Genomic DNA, 19,230 nt, shown 5'->3' on the forward strand with positions numbered 1-19,230 from the left:
AAGTTGACGGCATTTCGATCCTTACGAAAGATATAGGATCATCATCATCAGGACATTAACAATGGTATGCCTGTATACATTTTGCCTGTAATAAATAAAACCGTAAGAGGGAAAATAGGATGACAAAAGAAAAAGAGACATATGAATGTTAGGTCGGGTGGAAAACAATTTGAAAACAACTTGAGTGCTGGTGAGGGCAGTGTATGTCAGATCAACATAAGAGGATTACACGTGAGCACAATGATGCCGGAGAAGAGTAAAAGAATTTTGCAATAATGAGCAATGTTTGCTAAAAACACAGTCAAACGCGTGCGTTGATAGAACGTGCAATACGGTGGAGAGCTTGGTGAGTAGTGAACAAACAGCAAAACTAGTGGAGTGCCAGTAAAGCGCTGGTATTGAAAGTAAAATTGGGATGGTATTGCATAAGAAAAACTAAGAATAATTTAAAAAGTGTCAAATGTATACACTGGTGAAGCGCGTGTGAAAACAGTACCAGTGAGTGGCGTGCTGGAGGGCAGTGAACAAAAGATAGTTAAAGTAATAACTAGATCCAGGTCTGAGTTACTTGGAGGATGTTTATTTCAGGCAAAAACCAAGTAGAAGTCCAGGCCAAGTACAAGGAAAGTAAAGGATGTGCAGCTGGATGCTGGGTCAGAGTGGACCTACATGAAATATGAGAAATGATGTGGATCTAACGGAAGATTGTAAAGATTGGTGGGCGCTGAAGGAGGAAAGGAGCTAACCTAATAAAGGTCGTAACAGCTTAAAGGAATTTGTTCATGCCGCGGAGCGATCTCAAATTTAGATTGGCCTAAATGAAGGAGAGTGGCCAAGTTTTTTTTAAATCAATTATGGCCTTATCCAAATTTTCTAGGTAATTGGGTATTAAATATCCCCCAAAACTTGACTATTTAACCCCTTCGATGCTCATGACGGAACGGTTCTGTCATGAGCTACGGTTGAGCTGTGCTCATGACGGAACCGTTCCGTCATGACCACGCCCGTTTTTATTAGGGCCCAGCACCCGAGGGGGAATCGCGGTCGCGTCGAAGAGGTTAAAAAGCCAAATGTCAATCTATTGCGATGTGTGGTTCTGAGTCTTGGGGATATGTAGACGTGGAGACTCTACAGCTGTTGGAAAAGGCTTTTTTTTTTTTAATTCTTCCTGCACTTCCTAATAGCTGTTCTAAGTTTGCATGTCACTTTGAGTTGGGCGCACAGTATCTAGCAGATTTGCTAAAGGTTCAACCAAGTTTACTCTGGCAAAAAAAGTGGTAATCGGACTATACAGAATTAAACTGTGTCATTGACAAGGACTGTTGTGGTTTGGGGCATGCTCTAAAAATTCCATGGCTAATATTCATCAAGCAATTCATGTCTGACATCGGCCATCCAGAATACTATGACCATCCCGAAACCTTGAGAAATATCACAAGGCAATCGCTAAAACTGGGATGTTTAGCTCTTCTTGAGAAATTTTTAGAAGTAGACCTCAGCAAGGCCTACCATGCTAGGGGTTCGCCCTTCTCTGCGCGCAAGTCCTCAGACCAGTAAATAGATGTTGGCACGGAAACTGAAATATCAAAGATATATTTTATTAAACCTCATGGGGTGGAACTTCATTCACACAACACCCTTCGGTAGTGTATGAAGTAGCACAAGGAGTAAAAGAACCATGGGTCCTTTATACCAACACAGAAGCTCAAAAGAAGGCGGTACAAGTACACATAGGAAGAGTTACATACATAGATGGTCATGCAGAGAATGCACAGTCAACAAAGAAGGAGGAGCCAACAGTTGCTGACTTTAGTAAAGACATGTTACGTTACGTTACGTTAAAAATATTTGTACCGCGCACGTTCACCAACGGTTTCATGGCGCTGACATCCTGACAGTAACAAGCCTAAAGAGGTTCATGGGCAGCTACAGACTCTTCTGGGCATGTGCAGTGTAGCAGAGGCTAAGTATAGCCAGTTCTTGAACACAGTACAAGGGCAAGCGACAGCGAAGAAGGAAAGAGCACATGGCGAGAACATGGTTAGACAAGATGGCTGCCGGAAACAAGATGGCTTCTGCTAAATGCTAACAGCGATCTCTGCCAAGCTTCTTCAGACGACCCTTTTAGCATTAGCTGAAGACATTTATGATCTAGAGGAGTCTAAGTATACGTCATGTACATCAATCTGCATTATATCAGCAACTTCTTTGTCTAGTATACATTGGGCATTCATTTGCCTAACATTGCGTTTGGCAGGTGTACAAGCAGTGATACAGATGAAACAGAGCATTGGACCACATTGTATACATAGGCAGCATGTCAGCAGAATTGCAAGTAATATACATAGAACTGTCAACAGTTTCCAGCCCCAGGTAGCAAATAATGTCCAATTCCAACTGACAAAAGTCCAAGTGTCAGTATCAGGGCGAATCTCAGGAGCAATTTTATGCATTTTAGAAATCACATCAAAAACTGAAGGGTCATGATCCGGAATATACACGCAACTGCTACTTCTGATGATGCGGCATGCACCACCTGGATCAGCCAGTTCCACGTCTAGGACCGTACGGTTTTGGAGAGCCACAATCCTTGCAATTTGTAGTTCCTCTGTGATGTTTCCGAGTGCCATAGCTGTCTGGTTGGTCACAGCCTCTACGACACGAGTCATACGTCTGATTTTCCTACTGTTCAAGGCAGCACCAACAAAGAAGAATAGCCCCAAATTAAAATCAACATATTGTTGTAGTGCGGTGTCAGTCTGATCCACCTCATCGTGACTGCTGTCCTTTTAAATCTGTTTTTGGAAATGTCATTAAATAGTTTTGAGTCCTAATGATTTGATGCAGGAGCCAAAAATACATGTGACAATAAAAAGGACACATAACAAATTCCAGACCATCCAACAGGTAGATGGTAGTATCCCTTATTTCCACAGATGAAGTAGGTATTATGTAAAGATGTAAAACTACTATTATTGTAACTAGCAATAGTCAGGACTAAGGTACATTCACTTTTCCCCGATGAGTTTCTCCCGACGCTACTCGCACATAATCTACGTGAGCTCTAGTTACAGCTATAACAAAAGGTCTTACACTTTGCAGTTCGAGTATTTGAGTAAACATAATGTGTAGAAGCATTTCCTCGTCGGTACTCCTCAATCTCCCATTTAGTCCCTTTAGCTTGCGAGTCCCCTTCTTCATCAGGATAACACGCTTTATTAAGATAATAATTCAATCCTTCTACACTAATATCAGCAATTCTAGCAACTTGAGAAGCCAATAGAAGTGCAAACCAGGCTTGACAAGACCGTTCTGGGAAAAGGGAAGAGGAATGAAAGGTGTTCCACCCTTTTTCTGATGAGCTGGCATCATTCTGCACACCCAACAGTCAGTAAGGTTCGTAGCATCGTGTGTGTTGTGCAACATCTGGATGAAAGTGTTGTTCAAATAGAACTGTCTATGCTTCTGCGCATGATAAGGGAGAGTACAATAGTGATGTTCAATAGAAGCTGGAGTTGTGGCATTCAGCATTTGTCGAGCAGGAGCCACTTCCTCTACAAACCAAGTTATCACTGCCATAGTGATTACAGTGACAGTAAATACAACAATGCACATACTTCTATTGTCACAAATCTTTGCAGAATTTGATTTCTCCATAGGCATAGTCATCTCATTGTTGAAGTAACAAAACTGTTGGAGCTCTAAAGTCCCGGGCAGCCATTGGTTTCTTCACTGAGGGTAAAGACGGGTGTCACTACACAAAAAGATCCCCCCTCGTCAGCTCAGTTTCTACCTAACCCAGGACGGTTGCTCAACCAGTCTTTTTCAACAATGCAGTTTCTTTCCGGGTCGCAGTTGACATCGAGATGCACCAGGAATCGTTTGGTCCAGGAAGACTTCCTCAGGTTCTTCAGCTGATATGGCTTGGCCTCTGTCTGTGTCCAGGATGTCTCGATGGTCAATTTTATTTTATATATGTATTTTATATTTAATTTTATAAAGCGCGCAGCTACCCGAAGGTTTCCCGGCGCTGAACCAAAGACAAAGAGAGTGTGCTTGCAGACTCGATTATTGATTAAAAAGCCAGGTTTTAAGATCTCTGCGGAACGTAAGATGGTTAGATTCCGTTCGAAGAGGAAGAGGAAGAGAGTTCCACAGGGACGGGGCCAAGAAGGCAAATGAACGACCGCCCATTCTGGCTCTCCTGATTCTGGGAATCTGAAGTTTGTGTGCATTGGATGACCGCAGGGAGCGCGAGGGGACATACAGATGAATCAAGGATGTTAGATATTGAGGTGCCTTACCCCAAATGATTCTGTGTGTGAAACAGAGCGCCTTAAATTTAGAGCGACTCTCAATGTGGAGCCAATGAAGGCTACGCAAAGAGGGGGAGGTAGAGGATTGAAAAGGTAAATTACATAACAGACGTACTGCCATATTCTGGACAGTCTGTAATTTACGAATTACCTCTTTGCTAGCCCCCAGAAAAAGGATGTTACCATAGTCCAGGCGAGAGGTAATGAGCGCTTGGACTACGGTTTTCTGGGTGTCTAGGGGGAGCATCCAGGCAATTTTCCTCAGCCATTTAAGAATGACTGTGCAGGTGGAAGAGACTTTAACAGCATGTTTTCTCATGGACAATTGGTTATCAAAAATGATGCCCAAATTGCGTGCTGTTTTGGAGGGATTGGGAGGGGTACCCATTTGGACAGGCCAATGGGAGGGTCCCCATAAGGCAGTGTTATTGCCAAACAGAAGGAGTTCTTTTTTTCCTCCGTTTAATTTTAGCTTGTTGTTGTGGATCCAGGAGGCGATGCTGCTAAGTCAAGAACAAAGGGCAGAGGTAGTGACATGATGACTGGTGGAAAGTGAGAAGATGATCTGAGTGTCATCTGCATAAGAAAATATGGAGAGCCCCGCTTGCTCCGCAATGGTCGCCAAGGGTCTGACATACAAATTGAAGAGAAGGGGGCTAAGAATGGAACCTTGAGGAACTCCGTATATTGATTTATGAATTTTTTGACGTAGATGTGGCCGAAAAGACTTGGAACGTCCGGTCATGCAGAAAACTGGTAAGCCAATTGAGGGCAGAATGAGAAATGCCTATGGTTTGGAGAGTGCTGACCAGAATGGGGTGGGAAACCGTGTCAAACGTGGCACTTAAATCAAGTAGAATAAGTGCCACGGTCTCCCCTCTGCCAACCAGATGACAAACGGTTTCAGAGACTCCCAGAAGAGTGGTTCGGAACGAAAGCCAGACTGAGAATGATGCAAAATGTTGTTAGATTCGATAAAACTGGTGAGTTGTTTAAGGACATGTTTTTCCAATATTTTGTAAAATACTGGGAGAAGCGAAATTGGACGAAAATTGGAGGGGTCATTAGGGTCAGCGTTGGCATTTTTTAACAGGGGTACAATCATTGCGTGCTTCCAATCATTGGGGACCTTTGCCTCCCTGAGTGACATGCTTAGTAGCTCCAGGATGATTTTAAGAGAGGGGGGTTAAGGATTGACAGAAATTGGGGAGGGATGGGGTCAAGAGGGGAGCCAGATTTAATACTTCTGATGATGTCGTAAAAAATGGGTAAGGTAAGGGAGTCCCATGCGCTAATACCTGTTTCGGCTGGCTGAAGTTCACCCAGAATAGTAGAGACGACAGGCTCAAGGGAAGGAATCGGGGAGTCAGGAGGACCAAGTCAACATATATATTCTCAATCTTGGAGATAAAAAAGTCTGCTAAAGCATCACATAGTACTACATCAAGACAAGGGGCTTTGGGTTGACAGGAAGCACCTGGCAGTTCTTTAACAGCCTTAAACAAAGCTTTGGGACGGTTTTGGGCATTAAGAATAGAGGAATTAACATATTCTGTTCTGGCTATTTTGCAGAGGGAATGATATTTCATTAAAGCAGCTTTATGTTGCAGTTTAGACTGAGGATTGTAATTGGAGCGCCACTTCCGCTCAAGATGTTTGCAGTAGGTTTTTTCTTTTCTCAATAGGTCATTAAACCATGGTGCTGGAGGGTGGTGAGCATTGAACTTCTGCTTGCGGAGGGATAAACAAGCATTAGTCAGAGACATAAGCCAGTTATGAACAGCGACCGATTGCTCAAGGTTATTAACATCCGTAAAAGGCAAAGAGCATGACAGAACAGAGTTCAATTTATTGGAGTCCAGGTTCCTCCAATTTCGAGTCAGTCTGAGTTTAGGGATATCCCCAAGGGCATTGGATTGGTTTATTGTTAACGAGAATTCAACAATAAAGTGGTCCGACCAAGGGACAGGTAGGGCAAGCTTACATGTGACAGTAGTTAGGTTGGAAAAAACTGGGTCGAGCAAATTGCCCGCCTTGTGGGTGGGGCCAGAATTGTGCAAAGTAATGTTCATCGCCCCTAAATCAGATATCAGGTTAGTGCTGATGGAGCAGGTAGTATCATTGAGATGGACGTTCAGGTCTCCAACACTTAACAAATTAGTTGCATTCAGTAGTAACAGGGCTAAGTACTCTGAGAGAATTGATGCCCACGGGTTAGCAGGGCCGGGAGGACGGTAAATAAGAACCCCTGATAGGGTGAAATTGGGGGATAGAAGTATTTTAAACATCGCAGCCTCGCAACTCGGAATATCAGTGTCCTCCCATTTGCAGGAGTAATTTCTTCTGAAAATAGTAGTTATTCCTCCACCCTCCTTGCCCCTTCTGTTTCTACATACATAGGTGTAATCGTCAGGGAGAGCAGCCGTGATGTCAGGACCCGAGTGATCCGTTAGCCACGTCTCCGTAAGAAACAGGACATCAGGTCGGGCGGAGGTCAGAAGATCAAATATATCTCTACTATGTTTGGGTAGAGACCTGCAATTCAGTATGATGAAGTTGAAAGCGTGGGAAGGGGGCTCCTGAATCTGTCTCTGTAGAAAAGAGGAAGTGGAGATATCCAGTGTAGAAGAAAGTGAAGTGAGGGTCAGCAAACAATTGGGGCATGACAGTGGGGCTTGCTGTGGCCACATTAAGTTACACGGCAAACATTGGGGCGACCTAAATGTTAGGAGACTGTCTTTTGAGTAAGTTAGCCTCGATGTTAGGGATTTTGGAGCAGGGGAACTGGCCCGTGGCCGCGTGCAGTTGTGGACGGGCGCAGACGGGCAAGTTTCTGGCACGACTCCGGCGCGCCACCGGCGCGCCCGCTGCACACGTCCGCTGCGCGTCGGCCAACACATCGGTTATATAGGGAGGCGTCAGTCTGAAAAACCAGAGCGCTCCCCCTTCCACCGGAAGTGAACAAAGAGAGCAAAGTGATAGGAAGAACTCCCTCCACACAACAAGCTCGGCTCTGGGTGGAACGGGAAGTGGGAGGGACCTCAATCAAGGCAGCAGGTTCCACCAGGGTTGACAGCACTCTTTTATAGTGGGTGGAATGCACCCAGTTCCTCCTCTTCGTCACTCAGACTACAGTTCATGTCGCTAGGAGGACTTGCTCTCGGCCGCGCCACCTAGGTTCCAAGCTGCTCTGGAAACACCGAACCTTCACATGGTCTCCAGGCCACAGTCCGTGGCCTTCACCTTCTGACCTGTCAGGAAGAGCTTCTCGAACCTGTTGATGACTAGAAATCAAAATGTCAGTCAACAGTGATAGGTAGTTACTCATCAAGACACAAGGTACATCATGTATGGGGCGTGGCTTAGGAATCCCCCAAATATTCATAGGTCTTCCAAATACCACCTCATATGACGTAAGGCCAGATCGTGAATGTGGTACTGATCTAATGGACAACAATGTCAAGGGTAGTGCATCAGGCCATTTCAAGGATGTGGAAGCCTGAATTTTAGCTATCTTAAACTTGAGGGTAGCATTGTATCTCTCCACTAACCCTGCCGATTGTGGATGGAAGTCAGCACGACATTTCTGTTTAATCCCTAATTCTTTCAGGACGTACTCAACAACTTGCCCAATAAAATGGGGTCCGTTATCACTCCACAAAAGTTTGCAAACACCAAATCTGGGGCAAAATTATTTTAGAAGCACCTTTGCTGTAGTAAGAGCTGTATTATCTTTTGTAGGGTATGCCTCTATCCACTTACCGAAGGCACATACCACTACTAGCACATACTTCAGATTATTACAGCGTTCAAGCTGGATATAATCCATTTGTAAACTTCAAACAGTGCAGTTGGTGTAGCAAACCCTCCTGTAGGAGTTTGTGTCCCTTTCCCAGGATTGTACTGGAGACAAATCAAGCAGGACTGCACTATCTTTTTAGCTGTGCCGGCAATTTCTGGATGCTCCCAAACTTGCGTAAGCAATTTCGTTATCGAAGAGGTTCCAACATGTGCTGGCCCATGTGCCATGTGAATTATTGGCTGCAAATAGGCTGTGGGCAGTCTCCACCTGGTCATATCTTTATTTCTCCAACAGCCCTCATCATCCAATGTTCCCTCTTTAGATCATTGCTCAAGTTCTTCTGCAGAAGCAGATCGCTGCATGTCTGGTATCATGCCAACGTTCAGCCTGTGATTTTACTATGTACATAGATGTAGTATTTCGTTGCTGTGCAGTTTCACAGGCTGTGTGATCCGCAAAGGCATTGCCTTATCCTATCTTATCAGTTACTTTCTTGTGTGCACTACACTTTACAATTGCTATTTTCTTTGGGTATGTCTAAGCAGTCGGAAGATTATGTACCAATTTTCTAAGCATTATTTGCATCCCATGAGATGTAAGAAAGCCTCTTTCCTTCCAGAGTAACCCAAAATCATGAGCCACTCCAAAAGCATAGGGGCTATCCGTATAAATGTTCACAATCAAGTCAGTACTGAGTTCACATGCTCGTGTCAAAGCTATTAGCTCAGCTGCCTGAGCTGACTTATGTGGGATAGGAGCTGTCTCAACTATCATCTGAAATGTTGTATTTGCATATGCAGCTGATGTTGTGCCATCTGGTAGTTTCAAACAAGACCCATCAACCCACACTTCCTCATCAACATTTGAGAGGGGCGTATCTTGCAAGTCAAAACAACCTTTTGTCTGTTCCTCAGTAAGAAATATACAATCATGAGGCTCTTGTGACTGTGACTGAGGCACTGGATATGGCAACAGAGTAGCTGGATTCAGGGTTGAACATCTTTTCAAGGAGAAATGAGGGGTCAAAAGTGGCGATTCGTAGCCTGTCAACCTAGCATTAGTTAAATGCTTCATTTTAGTTTGATTCAAAAGGGAATCAACTGCATGGGGTACTAACACCAACATTCTATGTCACAAGACTATCCCTTCACTCTGACATATGGATACAGATTCCACTGCGACAGAACGGAAATACCCAGGCAATGCACGAGCGACTGGATCGAGAACAGCTGAGAAATATGCACAAGGGTGCTGCTTGTCACTGTGTGTCTGTACTAAAACTGAAAGTGTGCAACCATCTCCCTCATTTACATCAGTGTAAAAGCCTTAGTGTAATCTGAGTACCTAATACTGTGCAGAATAGAGAGCTATAGTAGCACAAGGCGTAGAAGAACCATGGGCCTTTTATACCCACACGGGAGCTCAAAAGAAGGCTGTACACATAGGAAGAGTTACATACATAGATGGTCATACAGAGAATGCACAGTCAACAAAGAAGGAGGAGCCAACAGTTGCTGACTTTAGCAAAGACATCCTGACAGTAACAAACCTAAACAGGTGCATGGGCAGCTACAGACTCTTCTTGGCATGTGCAGAGTAGCAAAGTCAAAGTATAGCCAGTTATTAAACACAGTACAAGGGAAAGCGAGGGAGAAGAAGGAAGAGCACATGGCGAGCACATGGTTAGACAGGATGGCTGCCGGAAACAATATGGCTTCAGCTAAATGCTAACAGCTATCTCTGCCAAGTTTCTACAAATTGAGTTTGTCTGTTGAATTGGTTAAACACACTGTCTTGTATAATCAAATGATCTTAACCAAATTTCCAATGCAACCTTACTTATTAATGTTCTTAATGCCCAGCACAGATATGTCTTGACACGTTTCAGATTTGACATTTTTATCGATTGACGTGTTTTTCTAATACCAATAACTGGTCACGTGAATTATTGCATTGACCCTGTGATAACATGTCAAAACAATCGACCATACATAATTTGTTTTTTTTGTAAATTTTACACAGTCTTGAAAAATTATTTATTAAACCGTTAATGAAATTCTTAAATTTTAAACAATGTAGACCAGCTTTTTTCATACCTACTACTACTCCCAGATTTTTGTAAGCATGGGCGAATTTTGTGAATTCGCGAATTTGCGTATTTGCGTATTCGCAATCCGCAAAATTCGCGAACCCTCGCGAATTTGCAGATTTTTTTTGCGTGTTTGCGGGGCGCTTTGCGTGTTCGCGTTTTTTTTTTGCCTGGTTCATCACTGCCACCCTCTCGTTTTTTATGCCCTTCTGCCCTCTGTACCACTTGTTTTTGTGCTTTTCTGCCCTCTGCCCCACTCTTGTTTGTGCCCTTTTGCCCTCTGCCCCACTGGGTTCTGTGCCCTTCTTCCCTCTGCCTAACTCATGCCCTCTTTCCCACTTTATGCCCTTCTGCCCTCAGCCATAAGTCAGCTTGAACAGGAAGCACTAATAGATAAAGTAAAGCAGGTGTTCGAGTTGAAGGTCAATTTAAGTTACACAGTCATTAATCACCCCAAGTTTGGGGTGATTAATGATTGCGTAACTGAATTTGAGCTTCAACTCGAGCACCTGCTTTACTTTATCTATTAGTGCTTCCTGTTCAAGCTGACTTTTGTAACTATTTTAGAGGCTCTGGCAGCTTGCCGGCGCCATTCTAAAGTAGTTACAAAAAGTCTGCTTGAATTTTGACCCAATCCGTTCCGCTCGCAGATTTTGCGGGGAATTCGCGAATCTCGCGGATTGCAAATTTACCGAAAATCCACAAAATCCACGAGCGGAACGGATTTTCCGCCCATGCTTACAGATTTGTATACATGTGTGGTTTTAGCACGATTTTTATGGGCAGTTATCTTCCATATGAAGATGTTGTCAAGCGAGCAGATCATTGCTGCATTATCTTAAATTGTATTTGTAGTTTTATCTTTCTGCTTTATAAACAATTCTTATTTTGATGGAATTGTATTCTGTCATGCATGCTTTTATGATACACTATGTGAATCAAACACATTTTATTGATTGATTGTACAACCAAACAATGCAAGGGACACGCACATCAATGATGCAAGCAATTGAACATTTAATACTGGCATGACAAAGGGAAATATACAATATTCAAGGCTGCAAAACAGAAAACAAAACATGTTAACCAAATGAAGAAAAAAAAACATCCCCCCAACTGGATCCGGTAATGATCGAGCATAGTATGCAGAAAATTCCAGGTAGCTGCTGCATAAACATCCCTCAAAGAAGCCCCCTGAAAAGAGGCCCAAAAAGCAGAGACACCGTGAGTAGACGGACCCTGAACCAGGGGAAGAACCTGAATCTGAGCAGTCTCATATGGTCTCAAAATCACAGAATTAATCTATCTAGCAATAGAAGAGGTGGAAGGCTTGGAACCACCTATTGGGTAACTCCCAAAAAAAAATAACAAGGCATCAAGATGTCTGTTGTAAAATGATAAAGCTCTCTGTAGATCCCACGTGTTTATGTCTATCTCCTCAGCCGAGCATCGGAAGGAAACAGCAAAAAAATGATAAGATTTGAATCAATGTAATAATTAGACCCAACCTGATGGAAAAAGTTGAACTAGGCAAGAGAATCATTTTATCATCCAAAAACCTAATCAAGTGAGCTACTGACAAAAATGCAGCAATCTCAGGAACCCTTCTGCCTGCGCAAATTACCTAAAGAAAAAACAACATTTCAGTGAAAAACTTCAAGTCAATCGACTGCAAAGGTTCGAAAGGTGGAGACCGGAGAGCCTTAAGGACCAATGGGAAATCCCAAGGAGAGCTAATAGAGCACTGCAAAAAGAAACTATGAGGCAGCATAGAAGTAAAAGCAGATGGCAGAGCAACCCCTGCACCCTTACCTGCCTGGATAGCAGTCCACTGGGCTCTGATGGGTGAAACATCAAGGCCCAGCACAAAACCTGCACACAAGAAATCAGGAATCATTAAGGTATCACTCTGAAAAGGGTCCAAATCATGAGCCACACACCATCTCTCAAAACTGCCCCAATGATGGACCTACGACTTCAGTGTAGCACGACAAGCAGCCAAGTAAATTTCATCTGCTACTTCCCTAGAAAAACCCTGCTGAAGAAGAGCTAATCTTTCAGCGACCATGCCTCTAGGCTCAGATGCCTGAGCCCAGCTGTTCAGAGCAATGGAAGGCACACAGAGAGGGCTGAAGGGGAAACACCCAGGCAGAAGTGACCACCAGAAGAAATATAAGTTCTTCACATCCATCTCAGAGTCACCAGAACTACTGATGCCTTTTTCAATCCTGATTGCCCCAGGACTGCTGGAAGGATATGAGTTGTCTGAAAACAATACAAAAGTCCTGCCGGCTACCTGAACCACAGAGCCTCCCTTCTTTGCCCCACGCCACTGTTGATGGCATCAGGTAACAGATCTAGTACATTCTCCTCTGTCACAAAATGGTTCAACCATTGAATCCCTGACTTGAGAACAAGCTACTGATAAACCGCGGGACTCTGATGAAGGAAACCTGCTCATTTGGCCTGCAGGCCCCTTCTCCCTCCCAATGAGATAAACAGCATTCAGTGACACGAGTTGAGCTCTGACCACAAACAGATCTCTTGTGTCTGATGAAAAAGAGCCAGAACCTACTCCCCTGCCAATTCAAGTATGATCTCACCACATGATTTTTCTTCTGGACACAGACAGCCTGATCCTGGATTAAAGGAAGAAACACCTGCAAATCCTTCTGAACAGCTGCCATCTCCGATCAGTTGGATGACCATTGGAACCCCTCAAGGCCCCTTCTCCCCTGATCTGAACCAGTGTCCAACACTGCCCCTCAGTCCAACTTGCTGGCATCTGTGGACAAAACCCCTTGATCAGAGAGTCTGGTTGCAATCAACATTGGAGAGCCAGTAGGGTCTCCTCCATCACTGGAATTAACTTCTCATACATTAGAGATTGAGGAATCCAATGATTCAAAAGATGGTGCACCCGGGGCTACAAATGCACCCTGCTCCAAGGCACAATGTACAGGCAGAAGCAATCTCCCCCTGACTCCTCAACCACACCCTGGCAGAGGCCGAAGTCAAGGGCATCAGAGAATACATGATATTACATTGCAAACAATTACAAGGCATCCTTTTACAATGCAGTTTTTACATCACAAGCACCATTACATCACATGATTTTACAATGCATGCCATTCCAATAAATTTTTAAAAACTACTTTTACAACGCATTCCATCACAACGCACACCATCACAATGCATACCATTACAATGCATAATACTTTTGGGGCAACAGTAGGATGAGTGTTGGATAGTGTAGGGGTAAAAATTACTACTCCTACTCCAGTGAGTGCAACAGTAGGGTAAGTGTTGGATATTTTAGGGGAAAAATACTATTCCCACTCCGGTGTGTGCAACAGTAGGGAAAGGGTTGGATAGTGCAGGGATAAAAATAACTATTCCAATCTACCCCTAAACCCATACCCACCATGTAATCTGAACACCTTTTTGACCCACAGACAGGCATAATGTGAAAGTTGTACTGCCTTCATCCTCAACTCCGAAGTGCTCAACTGTAGCCTGTTATAAACACCTGGAGGCGAAAGTACAAAGGGTGCATCATCCAAGAGTAATATGCTGTGAGATGAAATACAGAAACACACATGCTGAAAATAGCTAGCACTCTTGAGGAAAACAGGATTAATTGAAGCATGTGAAATATAAACAGGAACAAAATCACTGCATTGTTTTACCCTAACATCAGGACCACTGGAATTATGTGGCAGGGTGAGTAAATTATGCGGCATGAAAGTGCAAATTATGCGACATAATCCGGCACATTTTGAAATAGTATTACTTCATTTGTTTGCCATTTTCAAACTTGGTAACACTGTTTGGGAACCGGTTGCACCCCATTAGTACCAATTTAACACCCAAATTTAGCCGTGAGAAATAGGAAGTTGACTATTCCAGCTTTTCAAAGGGCCTTCCCACATGCGCAAGACGTGTTGCTGCGTTTTTAGTAACTTTTGAACTGTTTGAGATAGAAAGCAATTGTGTTGTTAAAATCTGTTGATTATGCAGCAGATGATGGATTATGTGGCAAATGCGTCAAAAGCATAATTGTGCAGAAATCGCTGCACAATCGCATTATTCCAGTGGCCCTGCCTAACATGCAGCATCAGACTAGGAAAGAAAATAGGCCCCAGTACCAAAATAAAAGGGGCCCCCATTAGTGAGTTAGTTAGCTAGAAAAGTGTCTCATGTTTGCAAACTAGGGCAGTTTTAAACTTGTAAAGCCCTGTTGGATAAGTTTTTTGTAAGGTATGGAAGACTGCACTGATTTTAGTTTTCTGCAGGCAATAATATCATGAAAATCAACAGTAAAAACTGGCTCACCTGACCATAAAGCAGGTCAACAACTAGCCAAAAAAACGGCCAACATACTGACCTGCCAGCAGGGCTTTAAGTGGGATGAAAAAAATAGGGGGGTCTTTAAAAGGGGCATGGCTAATGTAGTTAAGGGAGTGGCTTAAAAACATGTAAGCTATATAAATCTGTACTTAGCATAGTGTGCCTCGCCCAACTGGTATTTTGCTGCTTCTGTCATTGCCTCCAGATAAATATTACAACAAGTAAAATGACACCTATAAGATGCCAGTACTATTGGCTTTTTCAGTGATTATCAGTTGCATACGATAAATAAGCAACATCAATGGCTTCATTGTATATAATATCGAAAATGCTCCAGTTCTGACATGATGAGACTGTGAAAGAACTATAACGATTATTGTTGAAGTTGCATCAAAGGCAGCAGAGAGTTGTGCTGCTGCAGAGTTAAGATTTGTGTTTTCAGTCTGATGGTGACTGCAAAAATGGAGAGCGACCCGTCTCAACACCTGCTTTTCTGAACTTTCTTTTGTTTTGCAGACACTAGATTAAGGTTTTTGCAGGAAAAGTTAAGGCCCCTTTTCAATGTCCATATTAATTTAATACCAGGTCTAAGACTCGAGTAACCCAGCAGACTTTAAACTCTGCTCCATCCACTTTTGCATGCTGATACTGCTCCTCTGCATGCACCTCTTGTCTCGTTGCCATACTCACACCTATCTGCTCCACCCCCCCTTTATTCTGTTTATCGTACCCCTGTTATTCACCCCCTGCTTCCTTTCCACTTGTCCTATGTGAGGAGTTTCCATTGTGATGCGCCGCCATTCTTTTGCTCTGCGCCCAGCCGGATATTCTGCCATTCATTCATACAGAGGCAGGGCGCACTTCCCAGGCAAGGGCACTTTAATTAACGTTCTAATCACTGTCATCGACATGCAGATGCAGTCATTAGGCCCACAGAGACAGGACTGCAGGGGAGAGTGATAAAAAAAGAAGAAATGTAATCTCTTAGGGAGCCCCCTGGGCCTCTGAACTCTGGAGTCCTTAAAGGCGCGTGGCCCCCAAGGCTGCCAGTAGGCGTGGGGGCCCAGGGCAGCTGCCCATGCTGCCCATGCCTAGCGCCGGCCCTGGCTACTCACATGTAGAAGGTGATCTGTCTCTTTTCTTGTTTGAATACAATGGGCAGGCGGGGATTCTGAAAACTGCACAGCAGTGACTGTGGGTTCAATCGACACAATTAAGGCCCGCAGTACGTGGGAAATGGCTGCATTTTCCTCATCGCTTGCACTACTAATATAGGTTGGTATGGAATGAGGAATCACAAAGGCAATTGGTAATTTGGCTCTGATTCCCATTCTATTTAAAACCGCTAAAGACACATGTATGACAACTGCTCACTAGCCACGAGTATAATTGTGTTTTTAGGCTGTATGTTCGTGCTGGAGGATGGACGTCACCATACCAATTGTTACAGTGAAAGCATGTTTCTATGCAATTTTCCAGCATCTAATATTCACTGTGGTCCTTGCTCATGGGCCTACAACAACGGAAACAGCAGAGCGAGCAGCCATAACAAGGCGGGTCAGGCGGGGGTGGATAGAGCAATCGCACGGATAACTGGGCCTGGTGTTGCGCTGGCCCTTGCTCACTGGCCTCATTAATCAATACTGGCACATTTAAAAACGCACGAAAGAAACTTGTACATGCCGCCTCTTCCCTCGGTGCTCACTCCCTCGTTAGTCAGGCAGGGGGCCTGGTGTTGGTCTGACCCGTGCTCTCGGACCGCATTAAGCAACTCCTCTTCCCCAATGTTACAGAGTGTAAAAAATAATAATAGCACAGGTAATCACGCTTAGTGTGGTTTGTCTGAGACCACAATGAGAGTCTGCAGTGGAGCAGCGGAGCAGCGGAGCAGCGGAGCAGCGGAGCAGCGGAGCCGAGAGACAGGCCCACGGGGGAGGAGGGGTTGAAACAGGCTGTACCTGGATGTCCAAGAAGGCTCTGCGCAGATCGAAACGAGAGGTATGTCTCCCCCAATTTAATGGGGGTGACTCAAATTCCGAGTTGCTTCCATTCTTGGCCCTAAATTGCAGTTTGGTCTGCAATGCTGTAGCTCCATCAAGTGGCCAAGTGGTGCAACAGCAATGAAAACCAGTGACACTCGGTTTAAACAGTGTCAGCTGATTTTCATTCGCTAGTGTAGTTTCGAGCAGAGTCGGTTTAAACCGAAATCCAGACAGCCTAATCATGGGAGAGTCTTTCCTTCTTGTCATTATGTAATCAGCAGTGCTGTTATGTAGATCCTGCTAACTGCCCTAATTTGTAGACCTTTCCTGGCTCTTGATACAAAAACTCAAATAAACTGGTGTGGGCTTTTCAAAACAGTTCTTGTTTACCAACAATTCCTAATTGGATCTTTGCCATTTTTACCAACAATTTTGAAGTGAGCTTTGGGGTAAAGTTGTGTTAAAAGATATTTGACGCATCCAAGACTTACATTGCAGGACTGCAAAGAGTAATGGCCATTTCCATGAGTCAAATAACCACCCACCCAACATTTCAAATAGTCCTGCACCTCTGGTTTTATATGATGAGAAGGGTGAACAGGGTGGGCAGGCTGGTAAAGTAGAGTAGCCTGGTATACTGTTGTTTCTTTATTTCATTTTCTTAACTTTTCATTAACTTTTGTTTCTCAATAGGTGGCAATTAGTACTCCCTCCTAGCCCACCAGAATGACTGAGCTCCAACTTATCAATATTTTACTTCAACTGTCTTCTCTGATCAGGGAGTGGCTGTGCCCCACCCCCCACACAACCAGTAGATGTATATTCCTTCATAGGTCAGCTGCCATAGCAGTCATATCGGATCATTGGTAAACCTGCAGGCTTTTTTTCTGTGTTACTGTACAGTATTTCTTCAATGATATGATTTTCCTTGCTTTGTATTTCAAAGGAGTAGGATCCTTCTATCCAGTTGTTTTCGTTTTTTTTAGGTTTGTGTGCCTGCTTAAATCAGGCTTCTCAAAAGAGTAGCTCTACGCTACTGGTAGCTCTCCAGCTACCTGTAAGTTGCTCCCTTCTGTTCATCCCACTTAATTAAAAACTTTTGCTTGGTTGAATTGGCATACATGTACCAACATTGAGAGTGTATATTTGAGACACAAATATCTTTATTTTGATACCTCATAATCTACTTGTGGAAAAATGGCTGAATTTCCTAAATATATTGAAACCTAATATTTATTTGATAAATCATGTGGCACTGGGGAGACTTTTTACAAATCATATTACCTTGGTACCAGCGGCATTGCTGCTGTGGCTCTTATGTATTACCATGTAGAGGTGTTCCATATTGTAAAAGCCTTTTTACTGCTGTTAGCTACACTTTTGCACTGAGGTGATCGCTGGTAGTAATTGTCTACATGGTGGCCGCTAATGTAATCTTGTCTGATGTGGTCACTATTACATCAGTAATAATGCTAGTAGCTCTCAATGAGTTTCATTGAACATAAGTAGCTCCTATTACAGAAATGATTGGAGACCCCTGGCTTAAATGCTTTGCAATTTTAATTGCTATTTCTTTTTCTGAGGGCTGTTTTTCATCTCTTTGTCAACTACCCTTTTGTCAGAAACTCTTTCAGAGGGCCATAGGGCATGTGGGAGTCTACTGAGCAAGCCTGTGGTGGTTGAGGTATTTTACTCCTAATGTCACAAGGCCCGACCTACTATGGACCCTGAGCAACTAGGCCAAGTACCCCATCTGCCTTTGACTCTTATTAGTAGCTGTGGTCGTAACTCAAAACTCAAAGTTCTAACAGCATAGACAATAAATCAATGTCCAGTCAGTTTAGGTTACAACTGTACAAATGCATAGGTATACAACATTCAGGAGCAATAACACAATTCCTCTTAAGGTCGGGGCTCTAGTACTTGTCAGGTAAATCCCTGTCCCACCTAGATTAGTGTAATGTGTTTGGGGGTTATTCCTCATTCACTTGCGGCCATATCCAGGGAATTCAGACAATTAGGCAGTACTCAAGAGTTCTAACTTTGACTCCTTAGAAATTAGTAATAAGTACCAATGGTGCCTCAGCACCATTAGAAAAAACTCCTCCCGGTCCCTAAAGGTCCAGTTCCAGTTGTACCCACCGGGTGATAAGGCGGTGTTTAATGGTACAGAAAGACTTCTTGCCTCATTTGCTCATGAGTCCAGATCTTGTACAGGGGATTTGGGACACTTGTGATGTTGAATAATCAACCTCTGTCAAGCAGCGCTGATGGTTTGTTCCAGTGATCGGAGCTGTTCTACTTGGCAAATACAAAGTTTGCAGGGGGGATGGTGCTGTTGTGAGCTGGAGTTCCAACATGGGTATGATGTCCCCAGCTGCACCCTGGCGATCATCTGAAAATTCATCAGGTATAGATCAGAGTGTGTGAGCGAGATCTACTGGTCTCAACCGTATTCCTGCAGTACGGGCTATGATCTAAACCCTTAACCAAAGAGGCACAGGCATCCCTTCTTGACATACAGGATTGCCGTGGTTCTTATGATCCAGGGCTCACTATCCTAATATGATCGCCCTCACTATGGTGGCCTCTCCTGGAATGCGGATTACCGTCTTTCCCATCTGGGAACTCGATTGGGGACTTGAGAGTTCATAAGTCTAGTTCACTAGCGCCTTACGCAGTGGCTCCAGA

Source organism: Lissotriton helveticus, chromosome 2_1, assembly GCF_964261635.1.
Source record: "Lissotriton helveticus chromosome 2_1, aLisHel1.1, whole genome shotgun sequence".
Taxonomy (NCBI): Eukaryota; Metazoa; Chordata; class Amphibia; order Caudata; family Salamandridae; genus Lissotriton; species Lissotriton helveticus.